Here is a 13,901-nt window from a genome sequence, read left to right as displayed (position 1 = left end):
CAATTCAAGATTATATTGTTTAAGCTTTCGTGACTGCAGAGATTCATATTTTTGGTTCTTTCGGTAAAGTCACGTAGAAGGGAACATTTTTTTAAATTCTGTTTTATTTTTATTGTTTCCCTTCTATGTGACTTTACCGAAAGAACCAAGAATACTAATGGAACTCATTTGCAAGAGTAACCTGTGGCATTAAGCAGCCAGTAGGAGGCAATGCTCACTATGGATAATCCCCATCCGAGAAATTCTCAACTTTGGCAAATTTGGACCCTGACGCAATCACACGATGGCCAACTTCTGCATGTACGACCTATTTTTATTCTACCATTTAACGCCAACTGAGCTATACAGCTCTTTTTCAGAAGTGACATGGCCACAAATGATAGCTCTAAGAAGTGGCTTATCACGTGGAAATGTATCGCAGACAAATACTCTAAACGCATGTTTCTAAATGTGGACAGGAAAAACCAGAGGACCTGGAGAAAAATCCACACGATCACGGGGAGAGCATGCAAACTCAGGGTCGGGATCCGACCCATGACCTCCTGAATATCAGGCGAGGAAGTTAACATCCCGCTAGAGCGATGTAACTTCTATGCTCATGAAGTGACCCAAACTGCATGAACGAGATGGAAAAACTGCCCACGCGGTAAAAAAAAACAAGACAAAAGTGAATATATCTTTGAATCGAATTGCAGCCCTGCATGACAATTCGTCAAATTGCCAGGGGTGGTAGTGGGGAAAGAATAATTCCACCTCTACTGATGTCTTTTTACAAATGCTGAGATGACTATCATCTACATTTGCCAGGCCATTTAGCAACACGGTTTGCCATCCACATGTACATAAAGTTCCATTCGGTGATGTTTGACAAGTTTAAGACAGGGTATATTCCGGATCTTTAAAAACGTTTCATGTAATAATGTCATTGTGTATCCAGGAAAGCCTAAAATGAGCCTCAAGACTTTTTTTCGGGAGGGTCCTGCCATGGGACGTTTGGCCAAATTGTATTCACGAGAGTTTACGCCATCTGGAAGGAAACTCGAGTAAGCTGAGAAAACTCTTGCATGTAAAGGGATAACTTGCAGAGCTCCGTACAGATAGCGTCCAGAATTCATTACGGTCATCGGCTGGCCACCTTGCAGCCTAGCGGGTTTAGACATTTCACAAAACTCTGTGATCAACCCTCACCTCTAGAGCACCAGACCCACACCTGACTCCTCACCAACTGGCTCTTCTATTCCTCATGTACAGCACGACACATACACAGACCCGTGTTACAACTGGGTGGTGTTATGTGACGCAGAGACGTGGCCACGAACGAAGAAGAGTCGCTGTGAGAAGCGGGCAGAGATGAGAATGCTCAGAAAAGGTAACAGAGGATAGACTTCGATGGTTTTGGCACGTGTTGCCAAGAGATAAAGAAGTCTGTGGGAATACCTGTGCAGGGCAGAAGGAGACGGGGGGTGAGATGGAAGGATGTGAAAAGGATGAGGTGGAATGAGATAACAGACGTGCCGAAAGAAGAGGCACAGAATCGAGGTACATGGGGAAATAACATCTGAGCGGCCGACGCCATGCAATAACACTGGTCAACAACAAAAAAACAAAAAATTTCTGGCCTGGACTTTTGCAGCTGTTTTGGACTAATTTCAGGGTGCTGATTCCAAATCTGATCTCAGATTTGCTCTATCACATCATTTTTATGCTATCGGCATACCCCATTTTCATTGATTTTCCCCGAAATTAACTCTGTCACTAATGATTGCAAGTTGTTGCGAGTCAGTGACTGCTTTAGTGTTAAAATATGGTGCTGTATTTTTAGGATAGTGTGTTTATAAAATAATTTTATGTAGATATCCACATTTATTTAATATATTTCTTCAGCAGTTTTTATTGAAAATGCAATATTTGATATCTCAAAAACCTGATGTGATAGACAAAAACTGATGCCAGATTTGGAATCAGCACCCCAAAATTACCTTAAATCCGTTGGAATACCTTATGCCAGAAAAAGTGTGTTGACCAGTGTAATAGAACTTCTGGCTAAGAAGAGGAAGTTACAGTTCCTTACATTGTGAGTGAATTCCAGTTGAATGCCCTGTTCATGTTGCAAGATACCAATACCTCATTCAACACAACACGCCTGACCTGTACGACTTAACATTCAAGTTTGCGGTGCATTGAATTTGCATGTGAACAATCACACAACTATGCTCATAGCCCTGGAAAAAACCAAATACTACACGTGGTGCGTGGCTTTTTGAGTTTAAGTCATAACTGGCTATGATGTTTCCATCTACTCACTTCTAAATCTTTTGTAGTCATTTTTGTATTACTTTAGTATAAATACATGTTCATTTTGATTGATGTTGTTTTTTTCTGACTTTATGTGAACGAAAAGACACAAATTCGCCCGTTTTCTCATTGAAAATAGGTACATTTCAAAATATAACTGTCCTGGTCACCAAAGCAAAGTTTGTGGGGGAATAATATCCATTTTCTATACTTTTTAGGCATAAGCAATTAGGACACAACACTTACAAACCCAGGAACAAAAATTGTGCTACATAGTGTATAGCCAATAGATACGACTATAGAGTCAGTAGATACTACTGTAGAGTCAGGTACTACTATAGAGTCACTAGATACGACTCACTCTATTATATGCAGGGTCTGTAGGTATATATGCCTACGTGGGGGTAAAAATATTTTTTGAGAGGGGGGGGGGGGGTCGACAATTTTCGAAATCAACCCCCCCCCCCCCCCACTTTCAATAACCCCCCCCCCCCCCCCCCCCCCACTTTCAATAACTTCTTGGACTTCTGCAAGCCTCTTATAATTTTGTTGATGGATAAATGGGGAGACAAACGGCACGGCGGGCTTTCACAATAGCTTAGTGTTTGTGTTTGTATAGGTTATGTTTTTAAGAGAAGTTTTGAAAGAGATTTTTCCCCCAGGCAACGCCGGGCACTTCCCACCAGTAAGTAAGTAATAAATGTCATTTAACAGTCATATAATAGTTGACCAAAAAACTTTTTCTCATGGACACATCCTTGTGGTTTAACGAATGCCCTTGAAACTCCACAAAAAAAAATACTTTTACTTTGTGTATGGTTTCTCAATATCAGTGTGTCACTGTGCAGAATGCATCACCAGGGTTAGCATGCACTATTCTACCGATGCAACTTTTCTCATGGGCATTTTTTTGTGATTTAACGTATGCCCTTGAAAGGCCACTTAAAAAAGACTTTTACTTTGTGCATGGTTTCTCAATATCAGTGTGTCACTGTGTGGAATGCATCACCAGGGTTAGCATGCAACATTCTAACGAGGAAACATTTCTCATGGGCATTTCCTCGTGGTTTAACGAATGCCCTTGAAACTCCACTTAAAAAATACTTTTACTCTGCGTATGGTTTCTCAATATCAGTGTGTCACTGTGCGGAATGCATCACCAGGGTTAGCATGCAACATTCTACCGAGGCAACTTTTTCTCATGGGCACTTTCCTGATGGTTTACAGCAGTGGTTATCGCAACCTTTACTGCAGCCTTGCATACCCCCTTTGATTCTCAATCGAAAAAAAGGTAAAATGTTAATAAATAAATAGGTTTAAAGAAACAAAGTACTGTAGTTGTACTTACGTGCCCCTGCTTAATTTGTCTTTCGATTATTTAGCTTGTAAAATAAATCTGGCCACGTCTCGCAACCCCAGAAAGGGCATCTCTCACCCGAGGGTTGCGTGCGTGCACCCCAGGTTAAGAACCACATGTTTAAAATGTCCTTAAAACGCCACTTGAAAAAAAAAACATTACTTTTACCTTGTGTATGGTTTCGCAATGTCGGGAGTGTGTCACTGTTGAATGCATCAGCAGGGTTTGTTTGCAGTTTGGCATTTGAGCACAAGATGAATGTGACATCGGAGGGTATGTCTGTGTTTTTTTTATATATATTGTGAGGCACGTGACAGTGATACAGAGCCCCGGATAATGTGAGACATGATCATTGGTTTTTTACCCTTTTATCTGGCAACAAAACTAACACCTTTTTTACAAGGAGTCATGTTTGCATAGACCACAATACCTGCAGTCATAATGCAAACAAAAAACATAACTCAATGCACCATCAGAGTATGAGAGCTCGGGGTAAGCATTGACACCATTGGAATCTCATTTGCAGAAGAAAACATATGATGATTGTTTTTTTTACCCTTTTATCTGGCAACAAGTTGTGCTTGTTGTCTCTGAGTTGTGCGCCTTTTGGCGTCATCTGGTCCAACACCATGTGAGACTAGGCTCTAAGAAAAGCTGTCTCGGGTGTGGACCAATCAACTTCAAGGACAGTGCATACATTATCAGAGTTATGTTTTTTGTTTGCATTATGACTGCAGGTATTGTGGTCTATGCAAACATGACTCCTTGTAAAAAAAATGTGCGACATGTTTGGTGAGGTTTCGGACCAAGTTAATATGGGACGGCACTCATTTGTCGATTCCTCTGAGCTACTGGTAGGAAATTCCACAATTATTGTTCACAGGCAATCAGTGGCCCTCTGTGGCTACCTACCACTTCTTTTTGTGTTTCGTTTGTTGTTGTCCTTCCCTCCGTACGGTTGGCGGGTGTAAGATGCGACAAAATAAGTTAAACATAACACACAAACATAGCGAGCGGGCAGGGAACGACGGTCTTTATGAGCAGAATTTGAATTCGTGCCCTTATGGTCAGAAAAGGTCGAGTGATCTTTACCGCAACGCCATGGGGACATTTTGAAGGGCATGATAAAGAAACTAATATATAGATATATTTAAAAAAATGTACAGGCATTTGCTAATCAACTGCCGGATGAAGGCTTCTCCGTACCGAGATGTTACTGCCACAAGCAGCAGTAACATCTCGGTGATTCATGAATGTTTGATGTTATGGAACATGCCCCCTGGGCGCTGTACTGTGAAACGTCCAGAGAGAGAGAGACGGCCACTCTCAGTGATAAACCTGCGGGGGCCGTGTAAGTGCATTGATCATTGATGAAGCCCTGGAAATGTGACAGCCCTTGCAAAAACAATAATCCTAGCAGAGCCATCCTCATGTACAGCACGACAAATACACAGACCCGGGCAGAGATGAGAATGCCCAGAAAAGGTAACAGAGGATAGAGTTAAATGGTTTTGACACGTGTTGCCAAGAGATAAAGAAGTCTGTGGGGACACCTGTGCAGGGCAGAAGGAGACGGAGGGTGAGATGGAAGGATGTGAAAAGGATGAGGTGGAATGAGATAACAGACGTGATGAAAGAATAGGCACAGAATCGAGGTACATGGCGAAATAAAATCTGAGCGGCCGACCCCATGCAATAATATAACTATATTCTTAGGTTTTTTCGGTAAAGTCACGTAAGTAAAAAAATTAAATTAAAGTTAATAAAAGTAAAATAAAATAAAAGAATAATATAACTTCTGGCTGAGAAGAAGTTTCAGCTCTTTTCATTGTGAGTGTGAATTCCAGTTGAATGTCCTGTTCATGTTGCAAAGTGGCCGTGTAAGTTCATTGATCAAGCACCTGGAAAATGTGACAGCACTTGCAAAAAAACAATAATCTTAGCAGAGCCCGGGACGGGAAGTTTCCTGCAAGAGAAGATGTGTGTCGCAGCGAAGTCTGCGGACAAAAGTTGCTTATTAAAAGCCGCCACGTATCCTGCAAATGTGTCCTTAACACGAAGCCAGAGTGGCATTATCTCTCGCCCTGCAATCCCACGCATTTACGGTGACGTGATATAATTACCCAGATTATAATCGTAATGATTAAGGCACCGCAATGTGAAACGCCACCACCGCCCCCCCCCCCAGTTTAAACCATCATCAACGCCCTCGCCTCCGTCTCCGCTCCCCCTTGAAGTAGGGCAATGACCCGAAACGTCATCTCGATTCAAGGACACCCACCACCCTGTTGCAGAGTCTTGGCAGGCTGTGTTGGGGGGCACGTGTATGTTAGCGAGCACCTATTATAGAGGCTGGGTAGGGCACAGCGAGGGAGGGAGGGGGGGCAGTATACCACGCCCGGCCGCCTTTGTCTCCCCGGTGCTGATACACGTGTGCGCCATGCGGTCCACGTCGACTGAACACGGCCCTTTGCTCGAGAGTGTTACTCGACGCGAGCCCGACATCGACACAAAACGCCGCCCCCGCAGAACAACATTCAACAGGCACACGAGCGGAGGCTAAGGCGAGGGACGAGACACAGAGAGGAGGGAGACACAGAGAGGAGACAGAGAGTAGAGACACAGAGAGAGAGAGAGACACAGAGGGAGACACAGAGAGGGAGACACACAGAGGGAGACACACAGAGGGAGACACACAGAGAGGGAGACAGAGAGGAGACACAGAGAGGAGAGATACAGAGAGAGACACAGAGAGGGAGGGAGACACACAGAGGGAGGGAGACACACAGAGAGACACGGAGAGGGAGACACACAGAGGGAGGGAGACACAGAGAGGGAGACACACAGAGAGACACGGAGAGGGAGACACACAGAGGGAGGGAGACACAGAGAGGGAGACACACAGAGAGACACGGAGAGGGAGACACACAGAGGGAGACACAGAGAGAGACACACAGAGAGGGAGACAGAGACAGACACAGAGGGAGGGAGACACAGAGAGACACACAGAGGAGAGACAGAGAGAGACAGAGACACACAGAGGGAGGGAGAGACAGAGACAGAGGGAGACAGAGAGACACACAGAGAAGGAGGGAGACACAGAGAGGAGAGACACAGAGAGGGAGACACAGAGAGGGAGACACACACAGAGACACAGAGAGAGACAGAGACACAGAGAGGGAGACACAGAGAGGGAGACACACAGAGAGGGAGACACAGAGAGGGAGACACACAGAGAGGGAGACACAGAGAGTAGAGACAGGGAGACACCGAGAGACACAGGAATACAGACACAGGAGACAGACACAGAGAGACACACAGAGAGAGAGAGTGAGAGAGACACAGGTGCACTGTACCGTCCAGGTCTCCGCGGGCTCCACTCTCTCTCCACCTGCGGGGCAGCGACAGCGGCGGGGAGAGCTCCGCGAGGGACTACGCCGAGTGGTGGCGCAGTGGTGGGGGGGGTAGCTGTGGGGGGGGGCTGTGTGGGGGGTGGGGTGGTGGGGGTACGATGTGGAGGGGGCTGGCAGTGGGGGTGGGTGGTGGGGGGGGGGCGGTGGTGGGGGGTGGTGGGGGGGGGGCGGTGGTGGGGGGGTGGTGGGGGGGGGCGGTGGTGGGGGGTGGTGGTGGGGGGGGGCGGTGGTGGGGGGTGGCGGTGGGGGGGGTGGCGGTGGGGGGGGTGGGAGGGGCGGTGGTGGGGGGTGTGTGGGGGGCGGTGGTGGGGGGGGTGTCGGTGGTGGGGGGGGGGCGGTGTGGGGGGCGGTGGTGGTGGGGGGGTAGGGGGGGTAGTGGCTGTGGGCGGTGTGGGGAGCGGAGGTGGGGGGAGGTCCTTCACGCTCCGCTGAGCCCCACCCCACCCGCGCACACAAAGATCCCCCGTGTAGCCTGTAACAGACTGTAGGGGCAAGTGCTGTAAGCGAGCACCTGTGGAAGCCGGCACGGCACACGAGTTGGGTGTGTGGCCATCATCTCTCCCGGCCGCCTTTGTCTCCTCAGTGGCGATGTTTACACACCGCACCAGGAATTCATCTGGGATTGAGTGGTGTGTGTATTATGGTGGTGTGTGTGTCTATTGTAGTGGTGGTGTGTGTATTATGGTGGTGTGTGTATTATGGTGGTGTGTGTGTCTTGTAGTGGTGGTGTCTATTGTAGTGGTGGTGTTTTTATTGTAGTGGTGGTGTGTCTATTGTAGTGGTGGTGTGTATTATGGTGGTGTGTCTATTGTAGTGGTGGTGTGTCTATTATGGTGGTGTGTGTGTCTATTGTAGTGGTGGTGTGTCTATTGTAGTGGTGGTGTGTGTCTATTGTAGTGGTGGTGTGTGTATTATGGTGGTGTGTGTGTCTATTGTAGTGGTGGTGTGTGTATTATGGTGGTGTGTGTATTATGGTGGTGTGTGTGTCTTGTAGTGGTGGTGTCTATTGTAGTGGTGGTGTTTTTATTGTAGTGGTGGTGTGTCTATTGTAGTGGTGGTGTGTATTATGGTGGTGTGTCTATTGTAGTGGTGGTGTGTCTATTATGGTGGTGTGTGTGTCTATTGTAGTGGTGGTGTGTCTATTGTAGTGGTGGTGTGTGTATTATGGTGGTGTGTGTGTCTATTGTAGTGGTGGTGTGTCTATTGTAGTGGTGGTGTGTGTGTCTATTGTAGTGGTGGTGTGTATTATGGTGGTGTGTCTATTGTAGTGGTGGTGTGTCTATTATGGTGGTGTGTCTATTGTAGTGGTGGTGTGTGTATTATGGTGGTGTGTGTGTCTATTGTAGTGGTGGTGTGTCTATTGTAGTGGTGGTGTGTGTGTCTATTGTAGTGGTGGTGTGTCTATTATGGTGGTGTGTGTGTCTATTGTAGTGGTGTGTGTATTATGGTGGTGTGTGTGTCTATTGTAGTGGTGGTGTGTGTCTACCACTGTGACAATACACACCCCACTCGAATCGACCCACCACCATGATAAGAGAGAGACACGCTGTTGCACACACCCACGTGCACCCACCCCCATCACGTTCACGTTCAAGGGGACGCGTCGTCATGTGCCACGGGGCATGGGGGAGGAGGAGAAGGATGATGATGAGGATGATGGGGGTGGTGGTGAATGACTGTACCGCCAGGGAGAGAGAAAAAGACCCCTGCCACAATGGGGGGGCTGTGTGTGTGTAGGGGGGGGGGCTCTCATTCACTCAGTCATCCTCTCACTCACAGGCGTGGCCACGTTTCTTCTTTCTGTGTCGTGGGGTTTTGTTGTTGTTGTTATTGTTGTTTAAAGGCTGTCAACTTAAGGTTGGATGCGTTGCGAGCTTCTGCGGGTTTGATTGCATGATCTGAACCGGTCCTGGGCCTCGTCCCCCTCTCCCCCCCTAGGTCGACTCAGCCTCAAATGAGCACCCGGTGCGGTGTAGAAACGTCGTCACTGAGAAGACAAAGGCGGCCGGGCGTGGTGCTGGCCACCCACCCACCCCTCGTGTGCCGTTCCGGCCTTCATAGGTGCTACTCACTAACAGCACTTGCCCCAACAGTCTGTGAAGGCTACACACGGGGGATCTTTGTTCTTTGTATTGTCAGTCAGGCCTCTGTCCAACGATTGATGTCAAGATATAAAGTGCCGGATTTATCCCAGTAGCACAAGTAGCTACACATGTAACTACACAAGTGTAGCTACACATATGTAACTACACATGTGTAGCTACGTAAATATTAAAACAAATTTTTTAACTTGCACAGTAAAGTAATTGTATTTTTTCATTTGCTATACAGCCACAGATAATTAATACGACAAATCGATAACCTTAAACGCCCAGTCGTTCATAAAAGTTGAAGGCAGTTATAGTACTGTTCTTTGGTTCTTTCGGTAAAGTCACGTAGATAGGTTTAAAGAAAACTAAATAACATCAGGATGACGACCGCTTGTGTTGCGATCGAAATGTCGTAGCTTTTTGTTATTTTGTTATTTTCTTTGAACCTATCTACGTGACTTTACAGAAAGACCTAAACAATATGAACCACGTAGATAGGTTCAAAGAAAATAACCAAAAACTACGTTTCCTCTTCTGATGACGAACGCTTGTGTTGCGATCGAAACTCCGTAGTTTTTTGTTCTTTTCATTGAACCTATCTGCGTGACTTTACAGAAAGACCCAAACAATATGAATTCCTGCAGTCACAAAAGCGTTAAGGCAGTATAGTACTAGCTACACATGTAGCTACGGGCGCCAAACTTTCAAGGGCCCCGAACTGAATGCTTTCCAGGTTTCAATTCCGGTTCAGTGATTCTGCACTTGCTCTATTGCTATAGTACTATACTGCCTTAAAGCTTTCGTGACTGCAGGAATTCATATTGTTTGGGTCTTTCTGTAAAGTCACATAGATAGGTTAAAAGAAAAGAACAAAAAACTACGAAGTTTTTGGTTATTTTCTTTGAACCTACCTACGTGTTTCATATTCTTTGGGTCTTTCAGTAAAGTCACGTAGATAGGTTAAAAGAAAATAACAAAATAACAAAAAGCTACGACATTTCGATCGCAACACAAGAAGTCGTCATCCTGATGTTATTTAGTTTTCTTTGAACCTATCTACGTGACTTTACCGAAAGAACCAAAGAACAGTACTATAACTGCCTTCAATTTTTATGAACGACTGGGCGTTTAAGGTTATCGATTTGTCGTATTAATTATCTGTGGCTGTATAGCAAATGAAAAAATACAATTACTTTATTATACACTGGTCAACACACTTTTTCTGGCATGAGGTATTCCAACGGTTTTAAGGTAATTTTGGGGTGCTGATTCCAAATCTGGCATCAGTTTTTGTCTATCAGGTTTTTGAGATATCAAATATTGCATTTTCAACAAAAAACTGCAGAAGAAAAATATTAAATAATTGTGGATATCTACATAAAATGATATTATAAACACACTATCCTAAAAATACAGCATCGTATTTTAACACTAAAGCAGTCACTGACTCGCAACAACTTGCAATCATAAGTGACAGAGTTAATTTAGGGTAAAATCAATAAAAATGGGGTATGCCGATAGCATAAAATGAGATCTGATAGAGCAAATCTGAGATCAGATTTGGAATCAGCACCCTGAAATTAGTCTAGAACAGCTGCAAAAGTCCAGGCCAGAAAAAAATTGTTCTTTTTGTTGACCAGTGCTATGCAAGTAAAAAAATGTGTGTTTTAATATTTACGTGTTTTTTCCTTATTTAGTGCCCCTTTATAACAACATATGCCACAGTCCCCGCACTAGCTTCATCCGGCACTGACGATACACCGTTATTGTGTTTTACAGAATCCAGAACGCGTCTGGCTTTTGTAGCGGGCAATCCGCTGCCTCGATTCCGACGTCTCTCCACGTCGCATCTAATTTCAGCAGCATTGGTTGGAACATACTATTTGGTTCTTTCGGTAAAGTCACGTAGGTATAAAATAAAATAAATCACGACGTTTCGGGCGCAACACAAGCATCCGTCATCAGGTGGGAAAGCGTGGCCTGCTGTTGAGGCAGACTGTTTTAAAACGTGACTTTACCGAAAGAACCAGAGTATGGATTCCTGCAGTCACGAAAGCTTCAAATCAAGATTGTTTGGAACAGGCGAGCAGAAAAAAACCCATTGGCGGCCGCTGTCAACATTTCAGGTATCTCATCAGGCAAGAGTCGGGCTTCGCTTGAACCAAATGCTCGTGAACGGCCAAGCAACCAGATTTAGCGAATTAGAAAGCGAATTAGAAAGCGAGTAGGCGGGGCTACCCGAGCAGTGAAATCTTGGCAGGATTACTGTAGTTGTGGTTTTTTTTTACTTTCTTCTCGTGAGCGACATTTTATTCATGAGCTTACAAAACCACATTCCTCATTTACCCAATTACAACGTGAATTCCGCATTGAGCAGGCTTCGCTAGCGAGGTTATAGCGATGAAAAGCCACGCTTGTGCGCGCAGTTTCGTGAACTTATTTCGCGGCGCTCTAAGGCGAGCATTATTGCACAATTACTCAAACTACTCAAAAATCTTTGCCACGGGAGAAAAAAACACATTTTTACAGAACGTACATAAATGCGGAAAACCATTTAGCGTACACCATATGCGCGCCCACTACATATATCGTAAAAAAAAACTCACAACAATCGTCATCACACTGCACACTGACTGACAGCTTCGTATGTATGCCCCCCCCCCCACCTCCAATTAGCACGGTTGGCTACGTACGGTGCGAAAGAAGTTCAAATACCTACATATTGAACTTCTTTTGCACTTATAAATAAATTCGTTTTCAATTTACAACGTCAGCCGAGCTTTGGAAATAAATCCAAAATGCTTTGTTCATTTGCAACAAGGACGGCGTATCAGATAAGTCAACCAAACATCCTGGTCTGTCTTCATCTTCTTGGTTCTTTCGGTAAAGTCACGTAGAATGGAAATAATAAAATAATAAAAATAAAACATAATAAAATAATTATTTTATTTTATTACTTCCATTCTACGTGACTTTACCGAAAGAATCAAGAAGATGAATCCCTGCAGTCACGAAAGCTTTAAATCGAAATCCTGGTCTGTCTTGGGCAGTCCCCAGGTTGTCCTCCCAACCATTTTGAACCCACGAAATCACCTTCTGGCTTCACGTGGGGCAAAGGGCGGAGCAACCCGAGCAGTAGGAGGGGCTACCCGAGCAGTGGGCGGAGCTACCCGAGCAGTGGGCGGAGCTACCCGAGCAGTGGGCGGAGCTAGTAGCTAGTGATCGAGTGGGCGGGGCTAGTGAGTGAGTGGGCGGGGCTAGTGAGTGAGTGGGCGGGGCTAGTGAGTGGGCGGGGCTAGTGAGTGAGTGGGCGGGGCTAGTGAGAGAGTGGGAGGGGCTAGTGAGAGAGTGGGAGGGGCTAGTGAGAGAGTGAGAGGGGCTAGTGAGTGAGTGGGTGGGGCTAGTGAGAGAGTGGGAGGGGCTAGTGACTGAGTGGGCGGGGCTAGTGAGAGAGTGGGCCGGGCTAGTGAGAGAGTGGGAGGGGCTAGTGAGTGAGTGGGAGGGGCTAGTGAGAGAGTGGGAGGGGCTAGTGAGTGAGTGAGTGGGTGGGGCTAGTGAGTGAGTGGGTGGGGCTAGTGAGTGAGTGGGCAGGGCTAGTGAGAGAGTGGGGGGGGGCTAGTGAGAGAGTGGGTGGGGCTAGTGAGAGAGTGGGTGGGGCTAGTGAGAGAGTGGGTGGGGCTAGTGAGAGAGTGGGAGGGGCTAGTGAGGAGTGGGTGGGCTAGTGAGTGAGTGGGTGGGCTAGTGAGTGAGTGGGTGGGTGGGGCTAGTGAGTGAGTGGGCAGGGCTAGTGAGAGAGTGGGGGGGGGGGGCTAGTGAGAGAGTGGGTGGGGCTAGTGAGAGAGTGGGTGGGGCTAGTGAGAGAGTGGGTGGGGCTAGTGAGTGAGTGGGTGGGGCTAGTGAGAGAGTGGGTGGGGCTAGTGAGAGAGTGGGTGGGGCTAGTGAGAGAGTGGGTGGGGCTAGTGAGTGAGTGGGCGGGGCTAGTGAGAGAGTGGGTGGGGCTAGTGAGTGAGTGGGAGGGGCTAGTGAGAGAGTGGGAGGGGCTAGTGATAGAGTGGGTGGGGCTAGTGAGAGAGTGGGTGGGGCTAGTGAGTGAGTGGGCGGGGCTAGTGAGAGAGTGGGTGGGGCTAGTGAGTGAGTGGGAGGGGCTAGTGAGTGAGTGAGCGGGGCTAGTGAGTGAGTGGGCGGGGCTAGTGAGAGAGTGGGTGGGGCTAGTGAGAGAGTGGGTGGGGCTAGTGAGAGAGTGGGAGGGGCTAGTGAGTGAGTGGGTGGGGGTAGTGAGTGAGTGGGTGGGGCTAGTGAGAGAGTGGGGGGGGGCTAGTGAGAGAGTGGGTGGGGCTAGTGAGGGAGTGGGTGGGGCTAGTGAGTGAGTGGGCGGGGCTGGTGAGAGAGTGGGTGGGGCTAGTGAGTGAGTGGGAGGGGCTAGTGAGAGAGTGGGTGGGGCTAGTGAGTGAGTGGTGGGCTAGTGAGTGAGTGGCGGGCTGGTGAGAGAGTGGGCGGGGCTAGTGAGTGAGTGGGTGGGGCTAGTGAGTGAGTGGGAGGGGCTAGTGAGAGAGTGGGTGGGGCTAGTGAGTGAGTGGGCGGGGCTAGTGAGAGAGTGGGTGGGGCTAGTGAGAGAGTGGGTGGGGCTAGTGAGTGAGTGGGTGGGGCTAGTGAGTGAGTGGGAGGGGCTAGTGAGAGAGTGGGTGGGGGCTAGTGAGTGAGTGGGTGGGGCTAGTGAGTGAGTGGGAGGGGCTAGTGAGAGAGTGG

At 47.3% G+C, this 13,901-nt stretch overlaps 1 protein-coding gene across 1 annotated transcript in view; it reads right to left on the bottom strand.

The window, feature by feature from the left end:
* LOC133354291 (hydroxylysine kinase-like) overlaps positions 1–7,111 on the bottom strand; it is a 36,899-nt gene extending 29,788 nt beyond the window's left edge. The window contains exon 1 of the mRNA XM_061571030.1: positions 7,009–7,111. The gene's annotated coding sequence lies outside the window, so the exon portion shown is untranslated. The remainder of the gene's footprint in view (positions 1–7,008) is intronic.
* Positions 7,112–13,901: the final 6,790 nt, after the last annotated feature.

This window comes from Lethenteron reissneri, chromosome 46, assembly GCF_015708825.2.
Source record: "Lethenteron reissneri isolate LAM-NWPU_2019-01 chromosome 46, ASM1570882v1, whole genome shotgun sequence".
NCBI lineage: Eukaryota > Metazoa > Chordata > Hyperoartia > Petromyzontiformes > Petromyzontidae > Lethenteron > Lethenteron reissneri.
This window is presented reverse-complemented; position numbering and strand designations above follow the sequence as displayed.